This window comes from Lepidochelys kempii, chromosome 7 (assembly GCF_965140285.1).
Source record: "Lepidochelys kempii isolate rLepKem1 chromosome 7, rLepKem1.hap1, whole genome shotgun sequence".
Lineage (NCBI taxonomy): Eukaryota > Metazoa > Chordata > Testudines > Cheloniidae > Lepidochelys > Lepidochelys kempii.
The window spans coordinates 100,521,896-100,535,454 of record NC_136386.1 but is presented as its reverse complement, the minus strand read 5'-3'; the positions used below and the strand labels follow the sequence as shown (position 1 = coordinate 100,535,454).

Genomic DNA, 13,559 nt, shown 5'->3' with positions numbered 1-13,559 from the left:
TTTTGTTTTGGTTTTTGCACTGACCTGTCATTTCTTCTTCAAGTCAACTCCTTGTTTCACAAATCACAGGAAACTGTTTTGTTTTTATATTGCCCGAAACCCAAACAACCTATGGAGGTCGAGTAGCATACAGTAAACACATGAAGGACCTTGAACTTCTATTTAAATGTAATGAAGATGATAAGAAGATGGACATTTTTCTGGTCCTTTATTCTCCTCTAAGAAATCCTTAAGTTCTCCTGTAGCCCGATGCAATAATGCTTGCAATACAGAAGCCAATCAAGTGAGAAAACTTTCCCCTCAGTCACTCACGGTGTAGTCCACAGAAAGCCATGTGGAGGAGAGAGAGATCTCACACTGCTTATTAGAAATAGGCAAGAGAGCCAAGTGATGATTACATTATTAATTTATAAAGGTATGGATATCCTGTTGTCAGTGGGTGTGGCGTTAGGCAGTAGGGTCCTACAGTACAATTGATTTAGTAAATGCTCTAATATGCTTTGATCCATATGGTTGCACTTCAAATATATAATTCTTAGAACTCCGCTCTTCTCAGGATGGCTACATTTGGGAGGAAATTTCAAAATTATGAAAGTTCAAATTATGTATATGCTGGAAAGGCTCAGTCACCAAAAGGAATTAAGTTATATTAAACTAATTTGACACTTAGTACCTTCATGTTTTTGGAAGTACTCCTTCTGGCAAGTTCTCCAGAGGAGTTGTCCTATGCCCCTCTCTTCTGCAAATAGTCTGATCTAAGTCCAAGTGTTAGAGAGTGAAACCCCAGTTTAAAGATTAAAGGAGAGCCCCAAAAGGGAAGTCTAAATAAAGCTAATTTTATGTGTCTAAAATGTCTATTAAAAGCCTAGGACTGGTAAGCTAGAGTTTTATTCAGAGTTCCATCTTGGTCTGTCCTGTCTCTCCTTCTTTCCCTTTGAATCTACTGAAACCTGGCCTAATTTTCTTTAACTTCTTTCCTGAGGATGATGGCTTGAACAGCTACCCAGGGTGGCTGTGTTTTTATTTTTTTATTTTATTTTATTTTTTGCAATTTTCTTATTTCTGCTGATCTGACTGTCTTCTACATGTCTGTTAAGCCAGATCTTCATTTTACTCAGATTCATTGTTAGTTGCAATTTCTGTTGGTCACAGTTGGGATCCTCTATCAACTCTTATAGGTCACATGTGTTCTCTGTGAGCAAGATAATATTGCTTGTGACTCTGAGGTTGTTCAGCTGCTCTTCATTTATGCAGATATCCTCTGGGTTTTAAGATTTATTTCTCAATGTGAAAGAGAGGATATCCTCTAAATTATGACAGCATGTCTTTCAGTGTCTTGTTCCCTGTCTGTTGCTGGAAAATATTTTTTTGTATAAAATGTTTTTATTTTTCATACTGCTTGTAACAATAATAAGCAAGCAATAACAGAAAAGAGGAAGAAAGAAATATACAATTACTATCATAAATGTAACAGAATCCAAAAGTACACAGATAACTTAACACACAAAAAGACTATAGGAAAATCAAAGAAACTTTAAAAGGTGCAAAAATCAACATAACTGACAAGGAGAAAAAGAAATCAGAGGAAAAAGAGAAGGAAGGAGAGTGCGGAATTTGGTAACATTTATTATCTTCTATTAGAGCTATATACTTTTGATCATATCTTAGACCGAATAAAATTTAGTAATCCACCATAAAATGTACATTTATAAGTGTAACATGTATATTGTTCAGGGACCTCAACAAATTAAAAATTATACTAATAAAATGTAAGTAGCTCTTGTTTTTGTTTTGTAAGCCCTTCCTTCCAAAGCACCCATTTCACTGAGTCCAGTATTAGTCTTTGATCCTCAGAGGAGATAAAGATTTCAATTTTTCACAAATCAGGTAAGTTGGAATCCATGAAGGGACCAGTATTTCTGTGGGTTAGAGAATTCCAGCTTCCGACTAAGTCCCATGCAAAAATCAGGCTCTAAAACCAAGGAGGTTTCAAAGTTATATTAGGGCTTGTCTACGCTGGCAATTTACAGCGCTGCAACTTTCTCGCTTAGGGGGTTGAATAAACACAAACACATGTGAGAGAACATAACATACCTCCTCTTGTGTGTCCCAGAACCTGACTTCATCCTGAGACCAAAATCCTAAACTGTCCAAAACACATGACTGTCCATCTCCATGTAGGTTATTATGGCTTTGACTATGTGTTTCAAAGTATATTTCATATATGATTACAGTTATGAGCATTTCTGGCAAAGTACAGTATTCCAATGTGTTTGAAAGTGGACTGAGCTATTTAAAGAGCTATTCAGCCAATGTTGCAGCTGTCTTTAGTCATGAACATGAAGTAACTGGCTTCACAGAATGTGTGGGAAAACATTCAATATGGTCTGCTTATATTACCAGAATTGCTGGTGCAGCGAAATGAAGACAGATACATCATGGAATTAAGTGTCAGGCTGCATCTTTTATTATACTTTAACACAGGGGACGGGCACTACCCACCCATCATCCATACTTTCCTATACTGGGCATTGAATTGGTTCCACTGTGAGGGTTACATGGATCCCTACCATATAACCCAGAATGGGGAGTAGACTCTACTCAGATTAATCACAGGGCTCGGCTCTCTCTGAGTCCCAGCACCCTTCACCCCCACTTCCCCTGCCCCTCATAGGGGGACAGAGGGTGCAAAAGGGTGGAGACCATGGCCTCTGAGGGCCACAAGGCCTGTCCGCCACAAGGCCTGACCTCCCCCCTTGAAGGGCACAAGGTCTCCTCCTAGCCCATGAGTCCAAGACCCATCACCAAATCTCTGGTCTTTTGGGAACTGTTCATTTTATCCTTTTCACAGAAATGGAAACTGCCTCACGTTGTAATGAATTAACAACTCAACCCAGGTACCTCAGTTAGGTATTAAGTACCTTCCAACTTAATCCCCTATGGCTTGAAGGTACTGCAAGGAAGGCAAAAAACTCCCTGGTCTTCCCCCAGTTGACCAATGAGAGAATAAATTCATTCCTGACCCCTAAACGACTGAAGAGCTGGAATATCTGCATCTGTCAGGCCAGCTTCCCATTCCTAGTTCAGGGTGAGTAGGGTGGATCAGCTGGAAAGGAGCTAAAAGAGGATCCACATGGCCACCACCCCAGGTTAAATCCTGGAAGCTGGGGAATGCTGGCCAATCAGCACCTGTTCTCTCCAACTGGTCAGTGGATGCCAGTGACTTCTGGAGGGGAGAAACTACCTATTCTTGATCAGCCAGTGTGCCCTTCCCTGCTGCAGAGACTGTCCCCTTTCTCCACCAGCTCTATCAAGTTTCCCCACTCACTGGGGTAGGTGAGTGGTGTTTGTCTTTACATCAGTTGCTGCCAGAATATGTTCTGGTCTTCACATGTCAACAGTAAGATTCATGCCCTGTAACTTTTTTAAGGTTAGAGGCTAGAGAAACACGATAATTTTAAATTATGAAGGGTCCCTCTATCCCCAGTTAGAAGGGTCCCTCTATCCCCTATCTTCCACTTTGGTACTTACGGGTGCTACAGTTAGTGTAAAAAATGAAAAAAGCATAAAAAATAAAATGTTTGTGTCCCTGCTTATATTTTTGCATACTTGTAAATTCTTCAGAGACAAGATGATGATCTTAATCACCTTTTAGGGTTTCCTACAGATTTTTTCTCTGTCTTAAGTGAACATGTTAAAGTTCACTACTTTAGTTACCTACTACTTTAGTTCACTACAGAAGTTACCTACTACAGGACAGGCCTAACAAAGAAAATAACAGAACGCCACTAGCAGTCACCTTCAGCCCCCAACTAAAACCCCTCCAACGCATTATTAAGGATCTACAACCTATCCTAAAGGATGACCCAACACTCTCACAAATCTTGGGAGACAGGCCAGTCCTTGCCTACAGACAGCCCCGCAACCTGAAGCAAATACTCACCAACAATCACATACCACACAACAGAACCACTAACCCAGGAACTTATCCTTGCAACAAAGCCCGTTGCCAATTGTGCCCACATATCTATTCAGGGGACACCATCACAGGGCCTAATAACATCAGCCACACTATCAGAGGCTCATTCACCTGCACATCCACCAATGTAATATATGCCATCATGTGCCAGCAATGCCCCTCTGCCATGTACATTGGTCAAACTGGACAGTCTCTACGTAAAAGAATAAATGGACACAAATCAGATGTCAAGAATTATAACATTCATAAACCAGTCGGAGAACACTTCAATCTCTCTGGTCACACAATCACAGACATGAAGGTCGCTATCTTAAAACAAAAAAACTTCAAATCCAGACTCCAGCGAGAAACTGCTGAATTGGAATTCATTTGCAAATTGGATACTATTAATTTAGGCTTAAATAGAGACTGGGAGTGGCTAAGTCATTATGCAAGGTAGCCTGTTTCCTCTTGTTTTTTCCTACCCCCCCCCCCAGATGTTCTGGTTTAACTTAGATTTAAACTTGGAGAGTGGTCAGTTTGGATGAGCTATTACCAGCAGGAGAGTGAGTTTGTGTGTGTATGGGGGTGGGGGGGATGTGTGAGAACCTGGATTTGTGCAGGAAATAGCCCAACTTGATTGTCATGCACATTGTGTAAAGAGTTGTCACTTTGGATGGGCTATCACCAGCAGGAGAGTGAATTTGTGTGGGGGGGTGGAGGGTGAGAAAACCTGGATTTGTGCTGGAAATGGCCAACCTGATGATCACTTTAGATAAGCTATTACCAGCAGGACAGTGGGGTGGGAGGAGGTATTGTTTCATATTCTCTGTGTATATATAAAGTCTGCTGTGTATATATAAAGTCTCAAGTTGCAGTGGGGGAGGTTTAGATTGGATATTAGGAAAAACTTTTTCACTAAGAGGGTGGTGAAACACTGGAATGCGTTACCTAGGGAGGTGGTAGAATCTCCTTCCTTAGAGGTTTTTAAGGTCAGGCTTGACAAAGCCCTGGCTGGGATGATTTAACTGGGAATTGGTCCTGCTTTGGGCAGGGGGTTGGACTAGATGACCTTCTGGGGTCCCTTCCAACCCTGATATTCTATGATTCTATGCTGCAGTTTCCACGATATGCATCTGATGAAGTGAGCTGTAGCTCACGAAAGCTTATACTCTAATAAATTGGTTAGTCTCTAAGGTGCCACAAGTACTCCTTTTCTTTTTGCGAATACAGACTAACACGGCTGTTACTCTGAAACATGTTAAACTATATCCTTTCCTGCTATTAACTTGCAGATTTTCCTTAAGAGCTACCATTGAAAGGCCTGCTTTTAATTCTTCCAGACCTTTAACTGCTGCAAATGTTTGTAGCTGTAGTACAAATAACAATAAACAGTAGTGCCTCATTGTACAAACACCTAATAAGACACAGTTTCTCACTTGAAGGACTTAAATTTTGAACCTAGTAAAGTGACTTGCCCTAGGTCACACAGCAATTCAATGGCTGAACTGGAGATAGAACCCCCTGGTCTCCTGAATTCCAGTCTAGTGCTCTATCCACCAGGACCACCCAGCCTCCCCTAAATAGTCTGACTTCAAAAAATGGCATAGAGGTGGTTTAATTTTCCATCAAAATTACCTTATGAGATTAAGAAATCTGAGCTGCAGACATCCTGGTTTCTCTGCAAGAGTGTCATGTCACAGCTACCACAGATGAAGAGAATTAGAATAGAGGTTTTTCCCCTTCTTTAAACCTTTGTTTAAGGTATTGGAGGTGTCACTCACTCAGTTCTCGAAACCAGGAAGTTTTCAGCTTGTATTTCCCAGTATTTTATATTAGTAGTAAATTGATGGCTGCATTTTAAACAATGGTTTCTTCCTCCCTTAGAACTTTATAAAACAAGTTTGAGGATGTAAAATAAAAACAAAACAACAGAAACCCCTTTGCCATTCACCTCAAACACATGCTTGGATCAGGTTTTTAATGGGAGTTCAGATAATATGAGGAAGCATGCTGTATAAATGACTAGCTAGAAATAATTTTCAGAATATTCTTCTGACTCCACACCCATCACTCCATTTCAGGAAGTATGAAGTTTAGTAGAATTAGTGGTGACTGAGAGGACCAAGATTTTGTGTGCAGCCATACCTGAGAGTAGATGGCCTTAGGTTACTGCATTGTCTAGATGGGTTGTTAAAATGTCACCCCTCAAGTTAATGTGGGTTGTAGAATGTTTGGTATTACACATCATCTTTGTCATTATGAAAGTTTCAAACAGTTTTATAAGATTAAAAAATTATTTAGTGTACAGTAGGTACTAACTGTTTCATTAGCACTTAAGAGCTTTGAAAGTCTTTCCACATATGTACAGCTTTGTACTTGAACAAGGGTTGAATATTGACCTAATTTGTCTTTTTTAAAAGGACACAGAGTTTTAGCAGAATACTTATGCTATTGAAATAGACAAATGCAGGTAGTATTCCTTAGGTAGTCGGTGTAGAAGGTTGATGTGCTATAAGATTTACTGTGCATCACCTTAGCCATCATTCCCATAAGTATTAATTTTAACTCCACTAATAAGAAACTGAACAAAAGTGGAATTATGAGTTCAGTAGTATTCTATGAAAGGTCAGTTGTTAAAAAGGCAGAGTCTGACATTCTGTGAAAAAGGTGCCTTCATTAATCATCCTGATAGGATAGCATAGGATATTCTTGACCAATACCAGTGAACCTTAGAATATAATGTTTCAGGAAGTGAGGCTTAATTCTTTGTATAAAAACAAGGATTACTTGAATGAATGCAGAATGACTTATTTTTTAGTACTGTAACATTACTGCTTTATTTTGGCAATTTAAAATAGAAAAAAACCCTGTAAACTTTAATAAAATATAACCCATTTTTTTTAAAAATCCATTCATTTTGCAGAACTACATGCTATTGTAGGATTAATATTTAAAAACATATCTAGCTGATCTGAATATGAATGGAATGATACAAAACACTAACTTCAAAATAATATATTTATAAACTCTTAAAATAGTATTTTCTTGTAATGTGGTTTAGATGTGTGGTTTTGCTTCACGTTAATTCATCCCTGTAAATCATAAACAATTAATGCTGTATAGAACTAACAGAATCTTAATTGCTATTTATACTTTTTCCTTGCCTTGTGTAAACTAGTATTAAATTGCTTGTGTATTTTATTCTTGTCCGTTGTAACAATAACAATTTTAAAGTCCAGTACAAATTATATAAATTATTAAGTATTGGTCTAGTGCCACATTAATCAGTTGAACATCTTTATTGTGACCATTCCTGACAGATTATGTTCACCATGATGCCCATTAATGCACAGTACTGTAAGATCCAATGTCCACTACAGGATCCCCGTTGTCTGTGTTGCTGCTGTCACGTCTAATTCAGGGCAGCAAATCTCAGCCCAAGTTGAATATGCTCCTGATATTTTGTGGAAGATATTATTTGGGGAAAAAGAAAGTCACTGTTTGTCTTTCATTTATTAGATTCAATGTAACAAATATGAGCACAGCAAATTGCAAAGTCTGCAATAGTTATTTTTTTTCCTTAATGTCATAATTTTTGCATAATGGCTGTTTGTGCTACATTGACTAGGTCCATGGATTGCTTAACATAAGTGATTACATTTGTTTATGATTATAAACTCCCTCCATTAAAAAGACTGTACAGAAAACTTATAAATGATTTGTTTAAACTTTCTACTTCATTAGCCACATTATACACTTTACAGAGTCATTGTCTAAGAGTTAGTAATATTTGTAATGAGCTGTATAATACGGGCCTTTTGACAAAATTTAAAAACAGATGGAACCTGTTAACAGTTTATCATGCATATTTCTTAATATTCTTTTGATGGGTTGTGTTGCTGTAGGCCAAATGGTGGTGTTGCATAGTGTCATGGAATGGCATGAAAAAATAAAATTGTCTACTGCTAGAGCAAGTCTTATTTTTTAAAAAAAATTACAGTTCATGGTTAAAATTCTACAATTTCCCATAAAATGAAATTTAAGCCTCCCTTTCTCTATGGAAATAGCATGTGTATATACTTCCTATACTGTGTTAGCTTGTGACTTGATATTTAGGATTATAGTTTGCCATCACTTGCACAGCATTCATCTCTAATTTATATGGATACACTTGTGACTTCTTCATTTAAATTATGAAAAACTTATATTATGCTATCAGTGCGTTTATGTGGATGTTAAAGGGAAGGATTTGTATATATCAAGCAGGAGTAATACAAAATCATTAAGATTGAATTGCACAAAAGAGTAAAGTTTTATGTTTTTTTCTTAATTCTGAATATTAAAGAAAATCCAGTCCAGTTAAGCACCTTGCCCTGAGTTTATTTAGGCTTTGTGTTAACCACAAGCTACTCTCATTCCCAATATGTTACATAAACACATCTTTTGCTAACTCCAAGAATAAAAAATCAAAAAGTTTACAGTGAAGTACAATTCCTAGTTATGGTTAATTCAGATATCATATTGCTTGCTGATGAAAGGTGCTAAAGCCACCGTTGAAGGCGACAAAATATTTTATTTACAGAACAGGAATAGGATGACCAAGGGCAGCGTATCTCACTGCAGTTCTAGAAGGAATGTTTAAACAAAATGATAACAAAACTGAACAAAAGTAGATCCATTTCTCTGCCTGCTTCCCTTTTTCCAGATTGCTCCCTGCCAAACTCTTCTTCCTAAAGGATCCTCCTCTTCTGTAGTTTCCCTGAAATTCTCACTGGACTTTTTACATCCTTATTGAGATGAAGCACTTTTTCCCTGCTTGCCCCTTCTCCCTTCTAGGTTGCCTGCTGGCTGAGACTGACTGCAACTCTCTTTAATGGGATACCATCTTTTCTCTGTTAACTAGCAGGGCAGGCAGTGGGGAGCAGTATTCAGTACCTGCCAATGAGGAAGGTAAATCGTACATGTTACTTTGCAAGGGTAAATGCTTAATCCCTGAAAGGATAAAGAGTAAGGACAGTCTCTCTAATGTAGAAGGGATGGGAGGGACACCTAGCCCTTCCCTTGCAGATGTGGAGAGTAGGAGGAGGTCAGCAGGAGGTAACACTAAGCTGGGCTCTGTGGGTATCTTTCATCTTGCAGATCTGAAAGCAAAGGAATTTTTGAAGCCTGGCTTATTGTATGCTGTATATCTAGCCTTAGTTAAACACCAGGAGGGACCAACTCCTAGGTTAGTGAGGAAAACCAAGTTTTCATGCAGTTATGCTCCTGTGACAGTGTATGTTATAGCTTGAGGATATGCCCTTTTAGGAATTGGATTCTCAGCATCAAGTGACTTCATACAGACAACTGTTTTGTGGCCTGTAATGTTTTATCATTACTGTACTGGGCCATATATGAACTGGTGACCTAGATATAAACTGCACTGTCTCCTTGGGGCAGGAACCAGCTTTTAGTTCTGTTTATTCAATGACTGCACCCTAAACGGGGGTGAGGGGGCTTTGTCCAACTTGCTGGGGGAAGGGGTATAGCGCTTTATGGGCTTGGGGTGAGAGAGAGGCTCAGCAGTTGCCACTCTGCAAAAAGTAGAGTGGGTCAACATGGCAATGCTGACTTATCCCCCAGGACTAGAAGGGCTGGGGAGTTAAAAAGGGGGAAGCCCAGCAGGAGAAGTCTCTTTTCCCCAGACCAAGCAGAGCAGCATCCACCTTCTCACCCCTTTGGAGGTGGCAAAATACCAGGTTTGATCAGGACCTGCTGTGGGTATTGCGCTAGCCTCTGGTTTTTAAGGGCTTGGAAAGGAATTTTTGCCTCACCACCAGATTGGCCTAGGTGGAATGGGGTTTTTTTCCTGGCTTCCCCACAGCGGGTTCAGGGGAGCTCTATTATGGTGAATAGGGAAGGGAGTTAGGCTACACTGCCGTAACTTATGTAATTGTGTGGTGGATGTCCAGTGCAGGTAATCCTTAGGGAAGGGGTACAGTGACCAGATAAAGTTTGGTAAGCACCTGACATTGGCCACTGCCAGAAGACAGGACACTGGTTCTAGATGAACCTTTGGTCTGACACAGGGTAACTGTTCTTATGTATGTGGTTGTAGTGCTTTGTAGTTGCCCTTTGCCCCAGTCAGAGGCATTGAAAAGCAAAATGTATGTACATTGTAGAGATGGGGAGGGGAGATGTTGTACATTTGTGGGGAGCACTGTTCACATTCCAATAGGGTCCCTCGAAGCTAGAGAAACATTTCTGAGCCTGGACCAGACCATGGTGTAAAAAACAAGTCGTCAGGTCTAAAACCAGGCAAATGCGCAACCTCATTCAGCAAATAAAAAAGAAAAATACATTGAAGTCTAGATACAGTATCTTTGTAGTAATAAAAGCAGTAGTACAGATTTACTGGTGTAGGAGTTTTAACTGTAATACTGTGGAATGGTAGGTTATTTTGTGTTCAAGAGCTACATTTATCACAAAAATGATGATATACAAATCACTTCCATATCACAAAATGTTCTTGGTCAAAATTGGCTTGAGGCAAGTGATATCTTCGAGTAAACAGTATATGAAGACCATATCTTAAAATGATAGATCACCTAATTTTGTTCTGACAGAGGTTTTTGCCGCAACAAACATCTGTCACTGAAATACCAATTCAGAGATATGGAAGCCAAATTGTAGAGGTTTTCTAGTATTTGTCACTCCTAACTTAAGAATGCTACTGTTAGTTCTATAGATAGTCTAAGATAGAAAGCAGCTTTCCAGTTAAAAAACTGAACTATTAAGTGCTGAATTAACTTTACACAGAGGCAATCATCTTTAAATGTAGATTAAGTGCTTTCAAACTGTTAAAGATTTAGTTTAAATCTAAATATTATTGATTCTATATAAAAAGCATCTGTTTTAAAAATGTAGCTAATTTTGAACATGACAAACTTTACAAGCATTTGTGGGGTTGGGTATGATGGTGAATTTGTTACTAACTACATTTGAGATGATTATTGTAAAAGTATGCTGAAAATTTCAAATCATGCCAGGTCTGCCATTTTGGTATTGTCATGACAGGATGGGGAAGATTCTAGCTCAGAACAAAGCTAACATGTCATGTACATTTGTGCTTCTTCCTTCTTCTAGGTATTCCTGTTTGTTGGGATAGCTCATTCAGTAAAGTCATGAAGGATCATTGGGATTTAGAGGAAAAAACTGAATCAGTTATTATGTGTCTACTAAATACTTCAGATATACTCTACAAACACAAAACTATGAACTTAGTCCTAAGCCTTTATTTGTTCCAAAATAGTTAAGGTCATGTTAGGGCTTTAATTCAATTCCCTTTTTTCTGCGACTTGTATAGTAACATGCCAAACTTGTACCAGACTGAAACTTACATACAAAGTCTAATTTTTGGAATAATTTTATTTTATGGTAATCATCAAAGAATAGTTTAATGTACTGTAAATTTCAGAAATGCAAAAACGAGTTAAAACTAGGTTTCCGGTCTTTTGTGTAGCGGGGAAAGTGACTTACGGGAGCAGAATGAAATTTGGTTGTCAGTTGGTTCATTAAGTGTGTTGCAATTGTTTTGTGGTACTTTGCAGAAAGGGCGATACAGCTAATATTTGGAGAAGTGGCTACTGACCGTAATCTGAGAAATTTCTCTGCGATTGTGATTATATGTCACATTCAGCATGTGTTACAGTCAAAATGGTAAACGTAAAAACATTTAGTAAATATATATCCACCAATTGCAACCAAGATTGCTTCCATAGAGATGTTATTTTTATATGGTCATTTGTCCACAAAACCCACCGCTCCCACACAAATATAGTATGGTTTAGGAAAGATATATTCCCATAGAAACATAGCTCAGTAGCAAAAAAAAAAAAGGCAGAATGAAAATGGAAACATATGAATCCACTAGATCACATCTTCCCCCCCCCCCCCCCCCGTTTCTGATGAGGTTGGAAGTTAAGAAATGTAGAAGTGCCATTATTTCCTCAGGAGTATCTCCCAGTAATATGATTTTTTTTTTAATTGAGCTACCTATTTACATGTAAGGCCAGTTTGTCTTTTAAACAACAGACCAATTTGGCTCATCTGAATTTTCTTTTATGTAGGTGACTAAGTATGACACAGGAAAAAAACAAAGTATGCACACAACAGTAAGCAAGTGACAAGGAAGGGTGATATGTCTATCTGTCGTCTTGGTAAATTATACACATTTTATTGCATTATTTTATATCCTATTTTTAGCAAAAGTAAATTGTGCTTTAAATAATAATGTGGTGGACTGAGACCAGTAAGAAAAAAGAAAATTAACACTGACACTCAATTATTAATTCATGATTATGTCTTCTTGTTGTTAAACAGCCATGTGAGTTAAAGGCTATCAGTCCTAACTTTGAATTTTCCTTTCATTAAATGCTATCAGAACACTGATAATATTTAAAACTAGTTTTTTTATAGATAGAGTAAATAGCTAAAATATTTTAACAAAGTGTCTGTGGATCTAGTGCAGACAACATCCAGACAGGTTACTGTTTAATCTGACTTTTTTCCACCACAGCATCAGATATCATGTATATCATATTTACAGATCCGTTCTCAGATTGTATGTAAATTAAATCTGCTATATGTTACCTCTAGGAAGCTATACAACGTGTCTTTATTTGTTGAAATGTTGTAGTGAACTTACTAAACAAACAAACAAAACTGGTGCAGCCAGCTAAGTAAAACAAAAATACTGCAGTGAGAATAATTTTTCTTCAGTCTGAGTTCTGGTGCTTTTTTTTAATCTGGCTGATGTTACCTCTTAAATTTAATTTGCAATGCTGAAAACTTATACCATCTTTTATGATTTGTTTAATTTGGGCCAAAAGAGATTGACTATTCATTGATTCTTGACCTGCCAGTACAGAGAAAATAATTTAGTTAATAAGAATTTTCATGAGGTGTAAATTTAAATGTATGAGGATTCTCCCTTTGCTATAATGTAATAGAAGTTAATTTAAAAATTGTATAAGAGCCTGAGGGTCGATGGTATCTAAACTACAGAAAGTAGAACCACTTACAATAGTTAGATGATAGTATGGAGCTGCTTTGATATTGTGTGTGTGTGTGTGTGTGTAATATATAAAAATTATGATTGACATGTAGCATTTATATTTTGTTCTACCTGTCAGGGAAGTACTATTGGTTAACTTCAGAATACCAGTTCAAAGTGAAGAATGTGCAGCACTAATAGCAGAATATGTCATAAACACTGTGGAGAGTTTCATATTGATGTACATGTCTTTGAAGCAGAAAGGGTTAAAGAATTCATTAAAAATGAAGGATCCTAATATTAAAGTTGGAAAAATGCGGGTGAATGACACATTTTTTACGCACCTCAACTGTCAACATTTCTAATCAAATCATCTAGCCTTCTTGCTGCTTAAATGATACAAGCAATATTTCCTGTAATAAACACCCCTAAGTCTAATGAGAGGCCCTAAGGCAACTTCAAATGTATGAATTCATTATAATTGAACAACATAATCTGCAGGGCAACGATGCCTGCTACCCAGTCTTTTAACTTCACACAGCTTGGGTGTTCTATGAAAAATGT

The 13,559-nt window shown here is 37.9% G+C and overlaps 1 protein-coding gene across 13 annotated transcripts in view; it reads left to right on the top strand.

Moving 5' to 3' along the window:
* The window catches only part of MGMT (O-6-methylguanine-DNA methyltransferase), a 369,933-nt gene that overhangs the window by 96,008 nt on the left and 260,366 nt on the right, over nucleotides 1-13,559 (top strand). The window contains exon 5 of one of the 13 annotated variants that reach the window (XR_013636086.1): nucleotides 12,070-12,159. The exons of the other annotated variants lie outside the window; for them this stretch is intronic. The gene's annotated coding sequence lies outside the window, so the exon portion shown is untranslated. The remainder of the gene's footprint in view (nucleotides 1-12,069; nucleotides 12,160-13,559) is intronic. 13 annotated transcript variants of the gene reach the window in all.